Source organism: Octopus bimaculoides, chromosome 27 (assembly GCF_001194135.2).
Source record: "Octopus bimaculoides isolate UCB-OBI-ISO-001 chromosome 27, ASM119413v2, whole genome shotgun sequence".
In the NCBI taxonomy this organism is placed as follows: Eukaryota; Metazoa; Mollusca; class Cephalopoda; order Octopoda; family Octopodidae; genus Octopus; species Octopus bimaculoides.
Genome location: NC_069007.1, coordinates 10,783,961 through 10,784,702, shown reverse-complemented (window position 1 = coordinate 10,784,702; position 742 = coordinate 10,783,961).

Below are 742 nucleotides of genomic sequence, written 5' to 3'. Positions count from 1 at the left end.
GTGGCTGTATCATCATCATCATCATCATCATCATCATCATCATCATCATCATCATCATCATCACTACCATCATCATCATCATCATCATTTCAATGTCCACTTCCCCATGATTGCATGAATGAAACAGGTTTTCACTGAGGTAGATTTTCTACAGTTGGACATTCATCCTGTTGTCAAACGACACCTGTCCCCAGGGAAAGGGAAAATATTTCCTCACGCCCCCCCCCCAGATATGTTTTCACAGAAGATTGGAATCGAAGGAGTCATTTGCAACTATCACATGATATGAAGACAAAGAGACACTGACACACACACACACACGAACACGCACACACACATATATATATATATATATATATATATATGCACACATTCATGTATACACACATGTAACTGTATCTCCATTGGTTTCAAACAAGATACATTGATGTATTGACCAGAGTGTTCAATCACCCAAAGTATATATCAACCGAATAAATAATTAAGTTAGAAAATTTAGAAATACATCACAGAAGTAGACATCTGAAATACATCACATCATACAAATATAGATTAAATACCCTATTAGTTGCTAATATATGTGTGTGTGTGTGTATATACATATACATACATGTATGTGTGTGTATACATATATATACACATACATACATATATATATGTATGTATATGCATATGTATATATATAAGTATATATATATATATATATATATATATATATATATATATATATATATATATATAT